Below are 22,722 nucleotides of genomic sequence, written 5' to 3' on the forward strand. Positions count from 1 at the left end.
AAATGAAAATTTATCATGTACTGTCTCTTTCAAAATTCGACTTCGATCATTCGCCATCTAAAACCTGCCGAATTGCTGTTTTAGCCTATGGGGGACCTCATAGAACCTATTTGGATTCAATTGGTGGACTTTGAAAAATCAAAGTTTTTTTGGGGAAAAACTTCTAATCGAATTAGATCTAATTCAGCCTAATACGGACCTATTCGATCGAAAACTGACCTATTCAACCAAAAAAAACTTCGACTTAATTTCGGTTGGTCTTTTTGAATTAGAATTTCAAAGTTTTTTCAATTCGAAATTTAACCCTTGATAAATATGCCCCCAAGAGTGACAAAAAAAAAAGAAAATGTTGTTCGTTTCTGTTTATTATTCTGCTGACTGGACAAGGGGGAACTTTTCAGACAGTTCAAAACAGCCCCAAGATTTTAATGTATAAAGTGAATCTGAATGTTTTGTGCTGCTTCCAACACAACACTGAGGCATTTGGCGCTAATGATGTTAAATGCAAATGAATATTTCCTTTGTGGATACCGCTGTTCTTCCAGAAATAAAGCATGGCCGGCTGCCTTTTTTATTTGGTACATTGTGTCTCGTTTAGATGTACAGGCCCTGCTTGTACTTATACGCAATGATATTCTTGGCCTTTTTATATCCGGACTTGGCTTACAAACTTATAATGTTGAGACCATAAGTGGCTGCCTCCATAGCACCTTCACTAACTGCTTCAGCATGAATTTCAATTGTAGGATAAAACCTCCAGTGTTTGCCTGTGCTGAATGAAAGTAACATATAGGGGCACATTTACTTAGCTCGAGTGAAGGATTAGAATAAAAAATACTTTGAATTTCGAAGTATTTTTTTGGCTACTTCGACCATCGAATTGGCTACTTCGTTCGACCATTCAATAGTCGAAGTACTGTCTCTTTAAAAAAAAAAAACTTTGACCACCTACTTCGCCACCTAAAACCGAGCATCAATGTTAGCCTATGGGGAAAGTCCCCATAGGCTTTCTAGCCAATTTGGGATCGAAGGAAAATGAGTTAGATCGATGGATTAAAATCCTTGGAATCTATCGATTTTTCGATCGATTATCGTTCGATCGCAGGAAATGCGGTAAATCCTTTGACTACGATATTCGAAGTCGAAGAATTTTACTTTGACGATCGAATATCGAGGGTTAATTAACCCTCGATATTCGACCAATAGTAAATGTGCCCCCTAATATAGCCTGCTCACCAAACAGATACACATTCTGCAGTCTGGATATTGGGCTGTATGTCTGGCAATGCTTCTCATGGATCATGGACCAGTCTGTGCTATCCAATAGGGTATACACATTAAACACATTATAAGTTCTAGCCTAACCTACAATGGAGGAGCCAGAGGCTGACTGAATGTGAATGGTCCCCTATTCAGTATATGCTCATTTCTACTACTCAGGAAATTATGTTGGAATAAAAGTGTCTATTTCTTGCCTATTGCTGTCTTGTATCATGGCTACAGAAAACCAGGAATTCCAAATGTATTTTGTTACCCTCACCCCACCTTTTCTACATTATTCTCAGTTAATTCAGCTCCATGTTTGTGTTAACCAGTATTGAAGGGTGAATTTGTCCCATTTCGCTTAGCCAAAAATTCAGGAAACGGCGAAAAATTGCAAAACCTGTTGAAGGCAATAGACATTTTTTTTAGCACATTGTTTTTTTGGTCACTTGAACCCTGCACTTTTTTAAATTGCTCCTGGTCATGGTTAGTGATGGGCGAATTTCTCCCGTTTGGCTTGCCGATAAATTCCCGAATTTCCTGCAAAATACGCGAAACACCGAAAAATTAGCTTAACTCGTATTTTCAGTTTGCGTAAATTTTCACGGCAGCATTAAAGTCAATGGGCGTCCCAATAGTGTTGCCGCACTATGGTTTTGACGCAAGCGACTTTTCCGATGCGAGTCCAAACGCGAACATTCAACGCAAATTCTCGCCTGGCAAATTTATTCGCCCATCATTAGTCGTGCTTCAAAGTGGAGTGCATAGACCTACATGTGCCCCTGTGTTTTCTCTGGAGTGCAGATACCCACATTGGGCAGCACCGAATTCATGATGCGTTTATAGGAGGAAGCACATTGGCATCACCCAACCTCTATTTTCCATGTCATTCAGAGCACCTGCACTAGATCAGATAGCAACCAGACCCCAGATGCAAATTTTTGAATGATCACTAAATATCATGCTTTTGCACCCCTTGTATCTAAGGGCACAGTGAATGATCAGCTTTAACTATCACGATCATTTGATGCAGTTAAACATGAGGAAAAAGAAGTGGCGCAGGCTACAAAAATCCAATTGGAGTTTGCACAGAGAGGGGCAGGGGTACTTGGGGAGGCACATGCATTAAGGGTCAAATTTTGAATTCATGTGAATTTTTTAAAACTCTACTAAATTCGATTTACCTTGAAATTTGATTGGGGGGATTATTTATTTAAAGATTCAAATATGTAAAACCCGAAAACTCAAAATGAATTTGATTCAAATTTTCACAGAAAAAAAAACAATGTTTGAAAGGCTAAAAACATCTTGAGAATTCGAATTTTCAATTCGACCCTTTTTTTCTCTGTAATAGTAAAACAGGAGCTTGTATTTAATATAATAGAATTAATATTATAGAATTAATCCTTATTGGAAGCAAAACCAGCCTATTGGGTTTATTTAACGTTAGCATGATTTTCTAGTAGATTTGACCATAGATGTACAGATAATATCGCATGAAACTCATTTTCGTATGATAATTGGTGCGTGTATGGTGGGATATCAGCAGAAGACTTGGATATCAGTCGGCTCATCGATCGGGCTGGACAGAAAATTTTGATCGGGTGCCTTTGAAGGCATTTAACATCAGCCATTGTTATTGCTCAGGGTCCCCATCAGGGGGACAAGGGGCCTGGGCATGAAGGGGGGCCCGGCAGTGCTGCAGTTTTGAAAGAGCTGGGCCCCCCATACGAGCGCCCGAGCAATGCGCCCATTTTGCAAGTCCCGTATTCAGAATTGCCTAGCAGCCGAAGGACCCGAAGCCACAAAAACAGCCGAAGTCCGGAAGACTCGAAAAGAACCGAAGTCAAGAAAACAGCCGAAGTCCCGAAGCGGCAAAAAGACCTAAAGTCACGAAAATAGACGAAATTGAAGTCCTGAAGCGGTGAAAAGACCCAAAGTCACGAAAGGAGGTGAAGTTGAAGTCCTTAACTTCAACCAATTTTTTTTAACTTGTGAGGAGGGCTCTGACGCCAATGTTGTTTTAAAAAATATTCTTTGGGGCCCCAATTTTTAAAAACTTTTATGGGGGGGGCCCTGGCGCCAATGTTTTTGCTTTTAATTTATAAGGGGGCCTTGACCATCAATAGCTTTTTATAACTTGTGTGGGGGGAGGTTACTTTTATAGCGCTGATGTCTGTGTGGTCTTTTAACTGGGATGTGGAGAGGGCAGGATATGGGGTGGGGCTTGGGCGCCAGTGTGGGCGGGGCCCCAAAGATTTTGTTGTACGGGGCCCTGTGATTTCTAATGGCGGCCCTGTTACTGCTGAATCGTCTGATACGGTAGAATTCTATTGTTTCTACCTGTATATCTGACTTCAGCTCTACACGTGTGTATTGAAACGAACTATCTTTCTTGGAAAGATCTTTTCCAAGAAAGATCGTAAATGTTACATCTATGGCCACCTTTAAGGTATGAAGATCGAAATTACGGAAAGATTCATTAACTGGAAAACCCCTTGTCCCGAGCATTCTGGATAACAGATCCCATACCTGTACAAGGAACTAACACAGTATTGTATATCAAATAGCATTTCTGTTCTCCATGGAATTATCGGTATATCATAAGAATTCTGTGTGAGTCTGTACACGACTGTACTTCATGTTATTCACAGTCCGTCCACTTTAATTAGCTGCTACACCTTCTGCAGATGGAAAAATAATCTCTCCTTAGTTATTGCATTTGCCACGAACGCTTGGAAGACTTTGCACCACAAATAAAATATGTAACATATGCAATGCTTGACTGTGAGTGGGTACAGATCCTCTGGGCATAGTGTCAGGTTATCTGGGAGATTTTTTTTAACTGCAAGAGAAGAGATTTGTGAATCTGCAGCGCACTTTCAGTGTCCCTTAAGAATATTCCGCTTGATAAAGGTTTTTATATACTGGAAGCCCAGAATGCAATGTCAGTCACCTTGTGATTTCAAACCGCTTCCTATTTACATGCCAGTGAAATCATCCACTTTTAAACCTCCAAAGACCCATGGCAATGCCTTTTTATTCTATTTTATTAGTATAAGTGGCACTCATTAAAAATAGAAGGGAAATCACAGCTGATTTACAAAGCTGAACCCTGATCCTGTTAAAGACGCTGGCTTCCCATTGTCATTGAAACTCTGTGTGTTACACAGCAATAAATTCCATGATCCTTTATAATTAATGAGCCGGCCATTCACACATTTGCAAAATGCTTTCTTTGGGTTGCCTGGGACTGAAAGGAGCCAAAAGGCTGCTTTGTGATATGGCGGCTGCTGCTGTCTCTTTAAACTTCCCGTTAGGGGTCACAGAGCAAAATTCAAATGGCGTGAAGAATGCAGCTTGAGCTGGGGCTAAAGTTAAAGAACAGCACAGATGGTGGGTGGTTTCACCTTTTTGCAACCTCAATGCATTTTATTGTTTAGGGCTGAATAGTGAATGAAACATTTCATCTTGTCCAATTCTTCTCTTTTATTAGGCCTCCAGCTGTTATATTGTTGTTATCCAACCCAGGCACTGAAATACCTTCCTTGCTTTCTCTGACCCTCTCTGCGGTCCCTAGAACAGCTTGGTTAAAGCCGGACACAGAAGGCCGCACATGGGAAAAAGCGGCTCCTAAGGGGAACCTTAATAAGCCGTTGTTTGGGCAGTCGTCATTTCATTCCGTGTTGCAGTGTCCAGTGGATGTGCTTAAACACCCTGGGCACAAAGAACTTGGATACATAGTATATGTCTTGGCTTTACATAAAAGAGGAAAAGTGGAAAGGGGAGAATAAATACATTAAATACCACATCTGAAGAACATCTAGTTCCAAAACTTGTGATGCCCAAGCAGTACCCTGTTTATAAATCTGACACTTAAGTATAACTATGGCAATTTTAAAGGCAACAAAACTGGAAAAAAGCAAGTTCTACAGACTCTAGAGAGATTGTATAGTAATTCCACAGACATAAGTGCAGAGCTCTAAGGGGCCCTTAGGACCTATCCACTGAGCACTGGTGCCCATAGGATGCTCATGGCTCATGGAAACAAGGCAGCACTGCATTTAAAGGTCAACAAAAAACATAGATAACAACTTGCCCAAGAGAATTCTCCCCTCTCACAAACCCACCAATACTGCCCCATTATCTTTACCTGTGCCGAATCCTCTCCAGAGCTACACCTTTCTTCTTTGGTTCTCCTTTAATGCCTGTCTATTACCTTGCACCCATTAGTGCTTCCTAGCTTGCAGGTCTGAATGATGCACCAGCTAAAGGGTGTCTCTAGAGGAGATGCTCATGTAACCCCCCAATAGCCCACGTTTGTGAATAAAGGCAGAACCATATTCATGAGAAAGGCCACATGTCTTTGCATGTTAGAATGGAGCACAAAAACCTGTGACTAAGGATGAACCTGGGGGACAGAAAGTAAAGTGTAAGACACATGGTGCACCCTGCCCCACCATTACTAAATGAACCCATATGTTTCTGTTTCACAAAAATGACTGATTAGAGGTTTAAAGCTTGCATTCTATTTTTTAATTTGGGATTTTTTGCCATTGTTTGAGTGTCAAAGGAAAACTTTATAGTCAGTGCATAGTTCTGCATAGTTAGTGAGCTTTGGAAATGATTCCCAAGAATACTAAATTAGAGAGCAGCTGTTACAGTGTGGTACAGTAATTTACCTTCTAGTTCTCTTCAAGCCAGTGAGAAGGCTCAGTAAGGGCTGAAGCTGACAAATGTATGAACTAATGTATCACATTGTACCTGTGTAGCTGAGTGTCGGCAGCGGGTCCTGCAGAGGTGACTCACTTAAAGTACTTAAAGAGATTCATGTGATGTAGTTGTATAATCACATTTACTTTACAGTGCTAGGCAATATGTTGGCGCTATATAAATACATGTTAATAATAAAATAATAAAGTACAACAAAAGGCCAATTCACCTAGAAGGAGGGATGCTCCAGAGCTGGACCAGGCCAGTCTGAATGGGCAATCACGCGTGAATCAATGCATACTCAGGCAGAGAGGAGAAAGGGACCTGGACTAGTGGTAGAAGGCAGAAAAGGTACGTGTATGCCACCCCCCCAGCTTTGAACCTTAGGCATGTACCTACTCTGCCTACCCCTAGTTCCATCCCTGGGATGCTCCTATGGTAAGCACTCCCCACAAACCTGTACCCTGGCACTACAGTAGTACTATTATTCCTTATTTAATGCATATAGCACATTCACTAGGGCCAGCTTTATAAGGAACTAATTATCCTGCCTATATTTGGAGTGTGAGATAAAACTAGAATACCCCACACGCAAATGCCTTGCAAATTGTGCCCTGGTTAAAATCAAACTTAGGACTACAGCACTACAAGGCACTAGCGCTAACCATTGCACCACTGAACTTCTTAGATGCACCCCACTCACGATACAAAGCTGCTTCTTTATAAAGAGGTAAAGAACCAGAAACAGGCAGTCTAGCTGCTTAGTATTTTTATTGGCACCATTGCACCACTTTATTATTAGCATTTTATTATTATTTTAGTATGCAATCACTGGCCCAGGGTCGATTCCTGCGCTGAACCATTTTTTGAAACCTGGACCCAACCTGGAACTGCAACCCACATTGTTACCCACTTGGACCCGCAGCTGCTTGATCTGCAACCCACTGACCACCATTAAACGGGAAATGCTATTGGTACAAACCAGAAGTGATATCAGCATTATAAAAATGCTTAAAGGAGTAAAATACAGATAATATGGATTATATTACATAAGAAAAGAAAAATAGATGAGAGGCCCCAACACAATCTATTCCCAGACTCGAAAATCCTACCCACAGCCTGCAGGGTACCCGCTTTGTTTTTTGCAGGTAACCCAAGAGTACCAACCCACAGAAGGGCTCCAACCCAGGGCAACACAGAGAATTCATACACATAGGGGGGAATTCACAAAAGTGTCGGTAAAATAAGTCACCCAGAAGTGGTGGTCAACAAATTTGTAAAATGACGTACGAACGGCAAATTCACAAAGGCAGATGTTACCATCTCTGAATGTCTCGTAAGTCTGTCAATTTTCTAAAATGTCGTATATCTTTTCATCGTACAAACGACATTTACCAAGACTTTTTAAAAGACAATTTGACTGACATTTTCATTTTGGAGAGCCTAAAGTGTCTGAAAAATTGTCTGTAAAAAAAAAGGAGTTTACGAGTAATTCATAACAATGTCGGGAAAAGTGGCGCCGAAAAAGCCACGCCCACTTTTAACGACACTAATTCAAAAGTGTTGTACATGTCGGGAAATTGGCGGAGAAATGCTCTGTGAATTTGTTGGCTGTTGCTACGACACTTTCTACGACATTTTAAAGACATTTTTTCGTTCCCGACACTTTTGTGAATTCCCCCCATAGAGTAAATATCGTTGATCCGAGCTCCCAAACAAAAGACCTCCCTTAATACATAAAGGGGAGCGCTGGATTTGGGTTTAAGGTTAACAATTGGATTAAGTGGGGTGCTTAAAAAGTTGGAACACTCTATGAATTGGACTTTCATTGCCCTTTAAATTTAGGGAGGAATTGGTACAACAAAAAAATAATCTAAACATGTGGCTGCCCCTCTTCTCTGAACAATATCTACTTTAGGGTAAGAACAGATGGGGTGCTTTGTGGCCCATAGGAAGGTGCACCCCGGCAGTAACGAAATGCGGGAAAATACTTTTTTGTATTGTATTTTTGTATGTTCTGTTCTGACCCTTGATACAACAAAGCATTCCAGAGCCCAGCACCCAAAATGTCTTTTTTTCACTGCTCTGCAATTAGGGTGAGGACTGAACATGTACAACGGTTATACTATTGCTAAATAGCCAACACCGGAATTTGCTAGCGATGAACAGATAGAGTTCTCATTGATGAATAACACACACATACTGTAGCACTTTAACAGAAGAGAAAATACAAGTGTAGAGAAAAGGCTACTCCTAGCTACCATCGATTAAGCTGCAACAAACAAATTCTGTCCAAACAAATTCACTCCAGCTCTAAACTTACTGGAACTCTTTTGAGTTTTCCCCCCCTTTTTTGTGTGAATTCTTTGCAATAAATACGATACACAAGAGTTGGCCAAACCACACAGGAAAAAATGCCTGCCACGATTTTCTTGGAAAATGACAGTGTTTTTTAAGTTCGACCATTGAAGAAAATGCAAGTTCAGGGAAATCATTGTGCTGATGCCGCAAAAACTTGTTGGAGAGCTGAGAATATTTCCGTGATAATGAAAGACTTGTCAGGCAAAGATCAGCAATGCTGGTGGCGAGATAGCTTTGCATTTAATTACACGCTTCTCTTTATGCCAAAATAACACAGGGAGCCAGAAGTCACGTCCTCTGTGTGTCTGAAGGGGAAAGCAGCCCAGTCTAGAGAAGAGGATTTAACAATAGCATTGAGATACTTGCAGGGGTCTGGAGACGGAACCAGATAGAGCAGCCATAAACCCTTTACTAATCAGCCACAAAGACGTCAATAACAGCCACAGCTTCTCATCAATAGAACAAGGACATATGCATGTCCCTGTGTAGGGCCATTGTATGATATATATCTCCTGGGCAGGCCTGGATTTGTGGTAAGGCCACCAAGGCCCGTGCCTAGGGTGGCAGGATTTAAGGGGGAGGCATGCTGCCCAACCACATTCACATTGGTTTGGAAGCTCTAATGCTGCTCATGAGATACAATAGTTGTTTAAATTTCCTTTGTGCCAATCCCAGTGCTCCTGACCTGATGATGAAAATGAGTGCGTGTGCACGAATGAAGGGAAGGGGACAGGGATGACAAACGGCAGCAGGCCTAGGGGTGCCCACTATGTAAATCCGGCCCTGCTCCTGGGCCCATGGGCCAACTGTTTGGATACCTTGTAGGGCTGGTCAGTTTATGCCTACTTTTCATCAGCCTTCAGGGCTGGCAGGACAATGAGAAAAAACCTGGCAGGCCCTGGCACTCATGGGCCCCACCAACCCAGACTTGATCCCCACCTGCCCTTTGTCTCTCAAGCCCCAAGAAACTCGCCTCAGGCGGCAGAGCCCCACTGGTTGCCTGCAATTGCGCTCTCTGCCCTAGCGATGCGGACGCCCCTGACCCCCGCCGGTGCTGAAAATGCAGAACGAAGGCCGTCTCGGGCGGCAAAATGGCAGGATCGCTCCTGCCCCTGTCCGACCGTGTTGCTCTTTAATTGGCCATGCCAATACAGGAGAAGCAATTATGGAAAGCTAGTTATGTTATGAAAAGCCTCTGTAACAATAGACCAGACTGTTATTTGGGGAAAATATACAACCCATTGCAAAAATATATGCCCTGAGGAGTTCTATCACCATATAAAAGCTTGCAGCTGAAGGCAAGTGCTTTTATACAGGTCGCGGAGAAATCTGAGATGAAGCTGAGAAATCAGTGAAACACGTAGGGCGACATTGGTGGAAGGTGATGTGAGTAGATCCCACTTTTTCCCAACGTAGATAGGCAGGTGCTGCACGGGGGAAGTTTTGGAAGGGAGGGAAGTGTCGGCTATTATAATAATACTATTCAGATGCATAGCGACTAAAAATGTGGATACTAAAGCCTCAATAGTAAGTAGTATTAACATCACCGCTCCACCTTATGCGATTTTAATGTGTGTGTAATTTTAAGGACAAGGTTCTGCACGGCTTTGCACATTAAAACCATTTTCTCTGTATACATGTGCAGCATGTATAAATTAGAATATTTATTAAAAGTTACGTTTTAGTTACACTATTACAACCTTTATCTGAACTGGCTAGCTTGAAACAACAGGAGTGAAATGTGTGGTGAGTATGATTTTGTCTGAGTGTGTTTCAATATTTGTGATCGTTCATTGAGTCATATGACAGAAATGTACAGATTATGACGGATGACATCACTATAAGGATATAATTTACAGGATATTCATGGATTTTGTGTATTATATGGGGAATAATATAATAATATAAAATATACATATATTATAGGTCATTGAAGGGTTCCATTACTATATAAAGTCACAAGGCTGAAGGAGTTCCAGGTCATGGAACTCCCTGACTTTTAACATCCTCGTATTTTATAACAGAGAGCACATGGCACAAATTACATCACTGAATTTAACTGATGACATTACTAAGCTCCATTTATATAGGAAATCATGTAACACCTGTTGTAATGTGTAAGGACATTAAGGGGCAGATTTATCAAGGGTAGAAGTGAATTCAAAGGAATTTTCGAAGTAAAAAAATTCGAAATTCAAAATAATTTTTTGGATACTTCGACCATCAAATAGGATACCACGACTTTGAATTCAATTCAAAGTAAAATCGTTCGAATATTCGAACGAATATTCGACTGTCTCTTTAAAAAAACTTCGACTTCAATACTTCGCCAAATTAAACCTGCTATTAAAGTGCTATGTTAGCCTATGGGGACCTTCTAGAGAATTTTTTTAAGTTTTTGGAAGTCGAAGTAAAATCGTTCGATCGTTCGCTGAAATCCTTCGAATCGTTCGATTCCAAATTCGATGAAAAAGACTTCGATATTCGAAGTCGAAGTATTTCAATTTGATGGTCGAATTTCGAAGTATTTTTAACTTCGAAATTCGACCCTTAATAAATCTGCCCCTAGAAGTCACTAAGGAGTTCCACGAGCATATAAAGGCACAAGGCTGCAGGTCTAGTCTTTATACAGGTCAAGGAATTCCAAGGTGACTTCTAATATTCTTATAAAAGCAGGTACCTTATTCTTTATAGTCTAAAACTTTCACTGAGTCACGTGACACAAAATCCATAACATATTATTATATGATATGATATGATTATATCTGATGACATCTCAAAACAGATTTTTTTATGGCTATACTTTACAGGATGTTCCTGATTCTTGTGTGTTTATAGAATATTAAAGTCATTAAGGAATGGCAAAACCAATATGAATATATGAAGCCGTCGACCAAACACCATTATGCAAGTCATGGAATTTCAAGGTGACTTCTAATATCCTTATATTTGAAAACAGGGAGAGCATTAATTCTTACAACACATTGGTTTTAAAGAGTCAGGTGACATCAATGACCAAATGGAAGCACCAAATGGAACTGGTGACATCACTAAGCAGTTTATGAGGATTGTATGGACTTTAAATGGTCTAGGTGTAATATTGAATATAATGTACTTTTATGAAAACGACTGTATTTGACCAATGAAGTTGGGTTTTTGAAGGAATGAATAAATTAGAGCAGGGCAGTTGATACTAATCCCAGTTAAGGTGGCCATAGATGCAAAGATCCGCTCGTTTGGCGATGTTGCCAAATGAGCGGATCTTTCCCCGATATGCCATTAACAGGCATGGCTATATCGGGGGTAATCTGATCGTTCGGGCGTATGGCCAAACGATCAGATTACGATGTGCCATGGGCTCCGGCGGGATCGGTCGGGTCAAAATCAAACCTAATCAATCGACCAAACGACCGATCGGCACACATTGTGTGTGGCGAAAGATGTCGGCACACGCCACACACAATCTGAAAATCGTACGAATCCTCGATTCGTACGATCGGATCTATGTGTCTATTGCCACCTTTAGAGTGCCTACAGGCAAGTCTGTGGTACTTGGTTAATAGTTGCTGTGTAAGTACAGAGCCACTGATCATGTGCTGTCTATAAATATTCACTTACATTTGATTGCTGAATCTAAATCTCCATTAGCTTTAATGGCACTAGATGGAATTTAGAATCACAGAAATGATTCACGTCTTATAAATAAAATACGCATTCCCTCAGTATGAATGAGCTTAGAGCACAAAGGTAAGAGTCTAAAGTACAGCTGAATATATGACTTGGTGCTAGTGTTGAATACCAGGAAAACCCATGGTGGGAATAATTGTCAGTGTGCCTCTGCTTCTAAACATTTGGCCTAATTCATGGTCATTCTTTATTTCTGTATGGGAAGAAAAAGACTAAGGGGGCAATTCATTAACTTAGAGTGAAGGATTCGAAGTAAAAAAACTTCGAATTTCGAAGTGTTTTTATGGCTACTTCGACCATCAAATGGGCTACTTCGACCTTCGACTACGACTTTGACTTCAAATCGAATGATTCGAACTAAAAACCGTTCGACTATTCGACCATTCGATAGTCGAAGTACTGTCTCTTTAAGAAAAAACTTCGACCCCCTAGTTCGCCACCTAAAAGCTACCGAACCGAAGGTCCCCATAGGCTTGGCTAAGTTTTTTTGGTCGAAGGATAATCCTTCGATCGTTGGATTGAAATCCTTCGAATCGTTCGATTCGAAGGATTTAATCGTTCGATCAAACAATTATTCCTTCGATTGTTCGATCGCAGTATTTGCGCAAAATCCTTCGATTTCGATATTCGAAGTCGAAGGATTTTCATTCCCAGTCGAATATCGAGGGTTAATGAACCCTCAATATTCGACCCTTGATGAATTTGCCCCTTAATATATAGAACAATAGTATGTAGCATGTACAAAAAAGAGACTACATATAGAGGACCTGTTACCCAGAATGCTCAGGACCTGGGGTTTTCCAGATAATGGAAAAAGCTAAAAAAAAATCATGTAAACATTTAATAAACCCAATAGGGCGGTTTTGCCTGCAATAAGGATTCATTTTATCTTAGTTGAGATCAAGTACAAGGTATTACACAGAAAAAGATAATGGATCCTATACCTGTAGTGCAATAAAGAGGTTGATTGAGGACAGGAGGAAAAATAGTTTGGATAGTGGGCCCATGATCTAAGGCAGGAATCCCCTTTTTTACCCGTGTCCAACATTCAGATGTAAAAAGAGCTGGGGGGCAACACAAGCATGAAAAAGTATCTGGGGTGACAAATAAGGACTGTGGTTGTCTATTTGGTAGCCCCTATGTGGACTGGTAGCCTACAGGAGACTCTTGTTTGGCAGTACACCTGGTTTTTATTCAACCAAAACTTGCCTCCAAGCCAGGAATTCAAAAATAAGCTCCTGCTTTGAAGCCACTGGTAGCAACATCCAAGGAGTTGGTGAGCAACATGTTGCTCACGAGTTACTGGTTGGGGGTCACTGATCTAAGGTTTTCTGCTGGGCCCCTGGCATCCCAATCTGACGCTGCTTGGCGCTAGTGAACAGGTACATTTGTAACAGTTGCATTTTCCATCCTATGTGTGTTGTGTAGTCATCCTCAGGGATTTAACCACATACAGTGCCCAACTGGTCCATTCAATGGGGATAGAGACAGTGGTGCAGCTACTGCTCCTATCAATTGACATCAATTGGCCTTTAACATCCACCACTGAAGGTAATTGGCCAGCTCTGTTTTTGATAGTCCAAGAGACTTACAGAATGTGATTGGATGATGCAAAGCCTATGCCTCATAGGTTGAAATGGTTAGTTGAATCTGCACACCAAACGTCTCCTTACATGTGCTTTACTTGTTGCTGATGGCTAAAATAATCACTAGTCAACGTTTATAAGGGTATAATTTACAGGATATTCATGGCTCTTGTGTATTATATAGAAATAACATTCCTGATCCTATGCTTAAAAGAATTATTACCTATATTAAAACCCATATACGATTTTAATGGATTACAGGTATGGGATCTGTTATCCAGAATGCTCGGGACCTGAGGTTTTCCGGATAAGGGGTCTGTCCGTAATTTGGATCTTCATACTTTAAGTTTACTAAAAAATCATGTAAACATGCACTAAACCCAATAGACTGGTTTTGCTTCCAATAAGGATTAATTATATCTTATATCTTTCTGTTTTATCATTACAGAAAAAAAGGGAATCGTTTTTTAAAAATGTGAATGATTTAATTAAAATGGAGTCTATGGGAGACGGCCTTCCCATAATTCGAAACTTTCTGGATAATGGGTTTCTGGATAACTGATCTCATAACTTTTTATTGTTTGCGTTGAACCAAATTCAGCGTTTGGAATACTATGTGCCATGATAAGGAAGAGTAAGAACCTGCTGTGGTTAATGTTTACATGTACCAAAGCATTTTTCAAACCACCAAGACCTAGCTGGAGAATAGAAGGGACATTTATAACAGTGAATATCTGGCCAGAAGCATTCATGTATATAAGTATCATGGCTGGAGCTCACTTGGTTCCTTAAGTGATACACATAGGGGCATCATTTCTTTCGCCCGTGTAAAATTTATTAACACCGACCGGCACAAATTTAGGAGAAAAGATAGTCAGAATAATATGTACCCATATTCTTACATTGTGCTGTGCGTGGAATTATTCAGACACATTTATTCTCTGCCCACTCAAGCTTAGAGCATAATTTCTGGTTCCCAAGGAACAACGAGAGATATGAATAGGAAATGAAAAAAATCAATCAAAGAACAAGAGAAGCCAAACTTTAGTTTTTCGTTTTGTTTTCCTGGGAAACAGGGGCTACATTTGTTTAACCCGCTCCAAGACTGAGAGTCATTGCTGATATTGCCTTTTATGTACCCGTGCCTCGGCTGCTGTGCCCGGTTCATCTGGGGGCGCGGGAAATGGAAATAGCAGCCATCCCTGTCCTTAAAGGAGAAGGAATGCTACAGAGTTTATTGTCAATAAATTAGCCACAATAGTGGAAGCTATAATACTGTATTTATTCTGTAGAATGCTTTATCATACCTGAGTAAACAGCTCTATCTGTTTGTTTAGGATAGCAGCTGCCATATTAGCTTGGTGTGACATCACGTACTGCCTGAGTCTCTTCCTGCTCACTTATCGCTCTAGGCTCAGATTACAGCAGGGAGCAGAGGAGGGAGAAGGGAGGGGGAGAGAGGAGCAAACTGAGCATGCCCAAGCCCAAGCCCTGGAGGTTTGAGCTGAAAGAAGGAAGTCTGTCTGACAGTAGCCCATGTGTCACCTTCCAACTGTCCTGTTTTTAGAGGGACAGTCCCTCTTTTGTACTGGAAAGTCCCGATTTTCTCTGCACTGAACAGGTAGAAAAAGAAACAATGTTTCTAACTTAATTGGCTTTTGGCAGAGAGCCCAGATCAGCCACAGCTGCAGATAAGATACTTTTTTAAGAATTTTGAGAAAAGCAAATAAGTAATTGTAACCATATAAGATAACAGGTCTCTTGGGAGAAGTTAGGGTAAGGGCACACCTGGCGATTTGGGGAGATTTAGTCTATTCACCTTGACTAATCTCCCCGAATGGCTTCCTGATGTCTTGCGCCGGCTATAATGAAAAGTCGCCTGCAGCATGGCACACGCGGCGTTTCATATTCCGAAGTTGCCTCACGATGAAACTTTGGGCGACTTCGGAATACGAAGCGCCACTTGTGCCATGCCGCAGGCGACTTTTCATTATAGCCGGCGCAAGACAGGGGGAAGTCGTTCAGGGAGATTAGTCGTCCCAAAGAAGAGGCGATTAGCCACCAGGCGACTAAATCTCCCCGAATCACCAGTTGTGCCCTTAGACTCACAGCTTAAAGGACAATTCACCTTCATTAGCAAATCTGTAATAACTGGAAAAAAAACACAGAAATATGATCAAACTTTCATAACCTGAAAAACTTTATAGTAAAATGGTAATTAGGGGGTGTGGCCACAAAATGGGCGTGGCCAAAAAATCCCAATACTGCAAGCGGCAACTTTTTTGTCCCTCTTTTTATTTCCAAAATGTTGGGAGGTATGATGTGTACACAATAGAAGGACAGAAAAGCTGTGTTTCTTTTGACAGAGCAGCATTACTTTGTTTACTGATGTATTTATATAGACCTTTCTGATAAAGTCAGTTTTAAACTTTCCTTCTCCTTTAATGCCTGCCATTTATTAAGTGCACTCTTTACACTTTGCACCCTGCCCTTTGTAAATGAGGGCTATAATGCACAGTTTCATTAGATTTGCACAGTTGGATACATTAAAGGGAGATGGGTCTGATGTGTGGCTCAGAGATTTATATTCAGCTCCTCTACACTGCATGTCACCTCTATCATAATAATCAGAAAATCCTATATATAGGCCTTAGCTGTTTCTTAATTAACATGAAAAATCACCCTGGAGTTTACCCCAAAGCCCTTAATGAGTCCATACTCTTTAATATAATTAATCTTGTCCAGCCGTAAACATGACGGTTTGAGGCAGCGTCGGCAACAAACCTGGCGCAAGGAACTATATCCCAATCATCAAAGGAGATATGTTTCTCCCCAAATACAAAACTTATGCAGTCGTTTTTCAAATGGATTCTGTAAAGTTTTGGCCCCTTGAATATGAATGATTCTCTGAATTTGGAACATAAAGCTTCAACAGATCCAAATAAATCATACTCTGCTTTACTGCACTGGCAGGACTGAAGTTACAAAGTCAAATACATTTTGATAATATGTACCTTTACATGTTGCAAGTGTGGGATCTGTTATCCGGAAACCTGTTATCCAGAAAGCTCTGAATTGCAGGAATGCCATCTCCCATAGACTCAAATAATTAACATTTTTAGAAAAGATTTCCTTTTTCTCTGTAATAATAAACCAGTACTGGTTTGGGACCTGTTATGCCGAATCCTTAACCTGGGGTTTCCTGGATAAGGGGTCTTTCCGTAATTTGGATCTTCATACTCTAAGTCTGCTAAAAAAAAATCATTAAAATGTTAAATAAACCAGTTTTATTTTCCCACCTATACGGATTAGTTATATTTTAGTTGGGATCAAGTACAAAATACTGTTTTATTATTACAGAGAAAAAGGAAATATGTTTTAAACTTTTGAATTATTTAATTTAAGGGGAACTCCACACAAACATAACTTAAGCTTTTTGAAAAGTAAACAATTTCAAGCAACTTTGCAATATACATCAATTAAAAAATATGCAGGCTTTTTATGATTTTTAATGGTTTAGAACAGTTCCGTAAGCCTAGTCCCCTGCTCTTCTGCTGATCTGTCTGACTACTTTGCTGAGCTGGCTGACTACTGTTACTTTGTATCAGCAGCCATCTGTCCTCAGCCTGCATCCTCCAAACCCCACAATTCCTTGCACTTGTGATTTCAATAAGGAACAGAACATCCCAGTGCAATGCATTGTGGGTGATGTAGTTCCTGCATGCTGTCTGTAAGCTGTGGAGAAGTTGTTACAATTTGTAACATCAGTGTTTAGTCCCTCCTTGCAGAAAGAAAAGAACTATTAAACAGCTGGATTTCAGCATAGAAAATGGCATTTATTCATACTTTGTGAAGAAACAGGTAACTGTGATGGGTATATTAGGGGTTTCTGTGTTACGTGGGTCTCTTTATCAAATTTTGGTTTGGAAGCCGGAGTTACCCTTTAATATGGAGTCTATGGGGGATGGCCTTCCTGTAATTTAGAGCTTTCCAGAAAATATATCCTATATCTCTACCTTTACTTGATGGTAACTAAGCTACATATTGGTGGAAAAACAATTAAATTGGAATTATTATTTATACCCAGATGCTGCAAAAAGCCAGAATCTGAAAACTTCTCAGGGTCATGTATAAGTCAACGCAGTTGTTCCTTTCCCAATTTGAAGATATCATGGTCTGCGCTGGGTTTAGCTTTGATTGGTTTATTATGTGTATATGTGACCTGATTTTACTCCTGTGCATTAGATGTTTTACTATTGGAACTAGTGATGGGCGAATTTGTCCGTTTCGCTGAAAAATTTGTGAATTTCCCACAAAATTCTGAAAACGGTGAAAAATTTGTGAAACGCGAATTTTGACACCCGCGTCAATTCTGACTCTCGTGTCAATTTTGCCACTGGCATTAAAATCAATGGGCGTCTGAATAATGTTGACGTGCGATGGTTTTGATGCGAGCAATTTTTATGGTGGCGGCGAATTTTTGCAGGTGAATTTTCGCGCCTGTTTCACGCATTTATTCGCCGGCGACGAAACGTGGAAATTCGCCCCAAATTCGAGCCTGGCGAATTTATTTGACCATCACTAATTGTAACTAGTTCAGGGGTGGTACCCAAACCGTTACTAGAACACCCATGGCTTGAAGACCTCACTGAATCTATGGAAAAAGAAATCTCTGATGCTCCTCTATGCAGGGGATCTAAAATAAGTCCCTAAAACAGGAATCCCCAACCTTTCTCATCTGTGAGCCACATTCAAATGTAAAAAAAACTTGGAGAGCAACACAGGTATCCAAAAAAATCCTGGGGGTGCCAATTATGGGCTATGGTTTACTATTGGTAGCCCTTATGTGGACTGGCAACCTACAGGAGGTACACCTGGTTGCAAATAGCAACTGCCAGTTGAAACAACACTGTATGATTGTAGCTAAACAATGGCTGCACCAGGTGTGTTTGGAGGACTTAGGATGCTACCGTTTATTTAATTTTTGTTAAAACAGAGTCGTAGACGTCTACCAACCAAAGTCTGGCCCCAGGGTCTCAGCACAGTGCAGCCCTTTCACAAAACCTAGGAACATTAGGAATAATGGGAAACATTCAACCTGCTCTACACATTTATTTTAAAATGTCTGGAATGGGACATGGAAAGAGAGAAGATCATCTGGCAAGCAAATGTACTGTGATGGGCTACAAACAATGTGTGCAGTGAAATTGCCATTGCCATTGAAGGGAAGCCATGGGTTAGAGATGCTTTGTATAAAAGAGCTACTTGTGATCATACAGAGCAGCTCTCTGTTCCATGGAATAATTCTTCACTTATGGAATAATATGGAATAATATAATAAAAGTAACAAAATACTGTTTGCACCGGGTCTAGTAACCCATAGCAACCAATCAGCAGGTGACAATTGCTGGGCACATGCTTAAAAAAGTATTTGTTTTCTCCATAGACACTGATTTTGCTACTGTTTTACCGTCCAATATTTCGATCACTTTTACGAACAAACATGCTGAGCAATAAACTAGGAGCAAAATATTAAAGGGCAATAATAAACATTTGCAAAATAAAAGAAAACATAATTCCAAGCAACTTTCCAATATAGACATATTAAAAATGTGCAGTGTTTTTAAAGTTATTTGTAAAAAACATTTGTTATAAAAAGTAGCATTTGCTTAACTCCTGGCTGTTACTTTTAAAACAATGTTGCAAAAGTCTTAATTCCCCAGCAAAGTCAGGACTGTTAATCAGCTGCCTTGTCTTACATTGTATCAACAATCTGAGCCACCAGGGCAGAGAAGAGAATATTGTATTCAATATTAATACAAATAACATGCAAACCATAGATAAAATTGTAATGAATGTATATTGGAAAGTTACTTAAAATTATGTATTCTTTTATTAGGCAAAATATTATTTTTTGGGTTGACGTTCCCTTTAACTAAGTCCTGTGTGCGCAGCTCATTTAGCTCTCAATCTCACTCTGTATATAAATACTGCAATTATTAACACAAGTTAAACTGTATCTATAATTTCCCATTAGCCAAGACATTAGGGGGCAGATTTGTCAAGGTTCGAATATCGAATTTGAAAAAGTTTGAAATTCGAATTGAAAAAGACCGACCAAAATGAAATTTAAGTTTTTTTTTTGGCTGAATAGGTCTGTTTATCGAATTCGAAGTGTATGAATCTAAGAAATAGCGTATTCGAATTGTACAATTTGAAGTTTTTCCCAAAAAAAACTTTTTTTTTCAAAGTCCACCAAATGACTCCAAATAGGTTCTAATCTAGGAGGTGCCACATAGGCTAAAACAGCAACTCTGCAGGTTATAGATGGCGAATGGTCGAAGTGGAATTTTTAAAGAGCTAGTAGTACATGATACATTTCGAAATTCGAATTTTCAATTTTTTTTTTCAAATTCGAATCGAAGGACTATTCCCTAGTCAAAGTACACAAAATTAGCAAGAAATTCTAATTTTTTAAATTCGAATTTTCACTTTGACCTTTGATAAATCTGCCCCTTGATGCTTCAGTAGAAAAAAAAATATGTCTAGTCTACTAAATTGGCATAATACAAGTTTTATATCTAAAGTTTTTGGAGGGGGGGGGGGAGCAAAATATATTTTTACTGTGATGTATCCTGAATTTCGTTGCTTATGTTTTAGTGCAATTTGCGTGGAATCCCTTTCATAACCAACAAGAATATTGTTCTTATTCATGAATTCCCCTTAAATAACTGATTTCTGCTCGCAAAACTCAACAATTTTGATTTTATTTGTACCATTTGGATATTATGTAATAACACAATGTGGGCAGCCAACTGGCTCTAAAAAACATTGGTTTGCCCTTTGGAAGATGAGTTGGAAATTAGGAGTCTGATCCATGTTAAAAAGATATGGAAAAAGCGGCTCAGCAGACACAAATTTAACTGGAAAAATTAACTTGCCAACCACACAGAACAACACTAATATATAAATACATAAACAAAGGCAAGTTGGAAGGAATGTCAGCATAGGATACTTGGAATTATAGTTCAAGAAAGGTGGAGAAAATGTGCTTAAGCTCTATCAAGAACAAAAAAGACCAGGATTACTTTAGTATAAGAAAAAGCATACATCAGTCCTATCACATTTATGCTAAACTGTTATACAAATTATACAGATATGGGACCTATTATGCAGAATGCTCAGATCCTGGGGTTTTCTGGATAACGTCTATTTCTGTAATTCTTCATACCTTAAGTCTACTAGAAAATCATGTAAAAACCCACTGGTCTGGTTTTGCTTCCAATAAGGAATAATAATATCTTATTTGGTATCAATTACAAGCTACTTTTTAATTATTTACATTTTTAAATATGTGGATCATTTGGATAAAACTGAGCCCATTCCGTAATTTGGAGCTTTCTGGATAACAGGTTTCCGGATAAAAGATCTCATGCCATGGCTTGTTGTATGGGGAAGTAGCCTGTTATGCCTTTTAGGAGACAGCAAATATAATTTTGAACTAGCTCCAAAAATCAGTTTATAATCTTACAGTGTGACATAAACCTTAACTGGTTTTATTTATTAAGACTGTTGAGGAAGAGACGTTATTACAGGAATAAATGCTGAAAATCATTTGTATATGTGAAAGCAAGCCTTGTGGCCCAGTATTGCCCCATATATTCCCTATATTCGCTGCTACCATTCAGCCATTTACAATCAATCAGAATTGCAGGATATAAAAGTTCTGTAATTGTTCTCAATTCCCTGGGAAGTTTTGCAGAAAGTAGAACTGACCCTTCCCATCTCTTCCCTCTGATTGTTACTCCTTATGCTAAGTCCCAGGGCCACTTCTCACCCCTAATTCTCCAAGCAGCTTTTCTATGACATTGTTATTGCTATGTATATACATTTATATATGTTTGACCATACCCTCTTCCAGCCTGTTTCCTCAGTGCTGCAGTATAAAGTGACATAAGGAAGGAATTCTGCTCATACCTGGCCAATTGTAATTCCTGGTACCAACGGGGTCTGTCTCTTGGGACAGGGCACCTGTTCTCCCTCCCCTGGGGATGACTCTGGGAATGTGGAGCAGGGCAGCCCTTGTGCCTCTCTTTATCTGTGGAGCAGATCGGCTGTGAGTGCTGAGGTGGAGCTGAGGGCGGCCCTGGGTGGGAGAGACACAACTGGGCTACAGGCTGGAGGGATGGGAGGGAAAGGTTCATGTTACTGATCAGATGGGACATTTCAAGGCATTCTTCAGCAGACAAACAGATGTGTCTGGAGCCCTATGGAAGGGGGAGGTTCAATTGAAATCTCTTCAGCCACAGCTGCTGTAGAAACACGAGGAAAGGGTGATGTGGCTGGATTGTAAAGCTGGAAATACGCACACAGATTTAAGAGGCAGATTCAGCCCCTTCAGACCAGATTGGACAGGTTTAAAAATCCTTCTGGGTCGTACTTTGGTGTGATCCTCTCCTGACAGGCCTGCATAGGTGCCCATTATAATCTGATCATTGATCCGGGGACCAAACCATCAGATAAGCCTGATTTGGCCCAGATTGTAGGTGTCCAAAAAGTATTGGGATAAACTGGGTGCCAGTGGAACTTAACCATTAACACACCAATTAATAATAATCAAAACCAAAAAAAGGACAGCTCTCATATGTCTAATTTATGTCAAAAATATACAGTGGTCTCATCCCCGAAAACCCCCCAGTCCAAGGGGTTATCAATCGGTTTTGTAAAGTAAATCAAAAGCCTAAAATGGGAAGGGACTCACTCTATTAGTGAAAAAGTAGCCCAAACAGTATTAAAATTAAAAAAATCTTTATTAGGACATGTATTAGCCTAACACATTTCATGCCAAGGTCGGTCTGACCAGGGGAGACCGACAGCTTATGAGTAAGTGCCCACCTTGGCACGAAATGGGTTAGGCTAATACATGTCCTAATAAAGATTATTTAATTTTAATAATATTTGCTAATATTTTTCACTAATACTGAGTCCCTTCCCATGTTTGGTTTTTGACTCTGCCCAGTTCTTTCAGTGTGAGTGTGCTGTGTCTATTGATGCAAAGGGAGCCCTGGAGAAACCAGATGGTCAGGAGGTGGTGGTAGTGCCTGACTTCCCC

General features: G+C 40.1%; 1 protein-coding gene across 1 annotated transcript in view; it reads right to left on the reverse strand.

Annotated features, from left to right (window-relative positions):
- Window positions 1–21,660, reverse strand: part of serpinf1.L (serpin peptidase inhibitor, clade F (alpha-2 antiplasmin, pigment epithelium derived factor), member 1 L homeolog) — a 40,193-nt gene extending 18,533 nt beyond the window's left edge. Inside the window, 1 exon segment of the mRNA NM_001092514.1 lies at window positions 21,588–21,660. The gene's annotated coding sequence lies outside the window, so the exon portion shown is untranslated.
- Window positions 21,661–22,722: the final 1,062 nt, after the last annotated feature.

This window comes from Xenopus laevis, chromosome 2L (genome assembly GCF_017654675.1).
Source record: "Xenopus laevis strain J_2021 chromosome 2L, Xenopus_laevis_v10.1, whole genome shotgun sequence".
NCBI lineage: Eukaryota > Metazoa > Chordata > Amphibia > Anura > Pipidae > Xenopus > Xenopus laevis.